Source organism: Palaemon carinicauda, chromosome 20, assembly GCF_036898095.1.
Source record: "Palaemon carinicauda isolate YSFRI2023 chromosome 20, ASM3689809v2, whole genome shotgun sequence".
Lineage (NCBI taxonomy): Eukaryota > Metazoa > Arthropoda > Malacostraca > Decapoda > Palaemonidae > Palaemon > Palaemon carinicauda.
In genome coordinates this window covers 117,304,123-117,305,039 of record NC_090744.1, presented here as the reverse complement: position 1 = coordinate 117,305,039, position 917 = coordinate 117,304,123, and positions in this window count along the sequence as shown.

The following is a 917-nucleotide window of genomic DNA, read 5'->3' as shown; positions in this document are numbered from 1 at the left end:
ATAGCACCAGTAGTAATAATAATAATAATAATAATAATAATAATATAGATAGCACCAGTAGTAGTAATAATAATAATAATAATAATAATAATAATAATAATATAGATAGCACCAGTAATAATAATAATAATAATAATAATAATATAGATAGCACAAGTAGTAATAATAATAATAATAATAATAATAATAATAATAATAATAATATAGATAGCACCAGTAGTTATAATAATAATAATAATAATAATAATAATAATAATAATAATAATAATAATAATAATAATAATAATAATATAGATAGCACCAGTAGTAATAATAATAATAATAATAATAATAATAATAATAATAATAATAATATAGATAGCACCAGTAGTAATAATAATAATAATAATAATAATAATAATAATAATAATAATAATAATATAGATAGCACCAGTGATAATAATAATAATAATAATAATAATAATAATATAGATAGCACCCGTAGTAATAATAATAATAATAATAATAATAATATAGATAGCACCAGTAGTAATAATAATAATAATATAGATAGCACCAGTAGTAATAATAATAATAATAATAATAATATAGATAGCACCAGTAGTAGTAATAATAATAATAATAATAATAATATAGATAGCACCAGTAGTAATAATAATAATAATAATAATAATAATATAGATAGCAAAAGTAGTAATAATAATAATAACAGTAATAATAATAATAATATAGATAGCACCAACAATAATAATAATAATAATAATAATTATAATAATATAGATAGCACCAGTAGTAATAATAATAATAATAACAATAATAATAATAATAATAATAATATAGATAGCACCAGTAGTAATAATAATAATAATAATAATAATAATAATAATAATAATATAGATAGCAACAGTAGTAGTAAT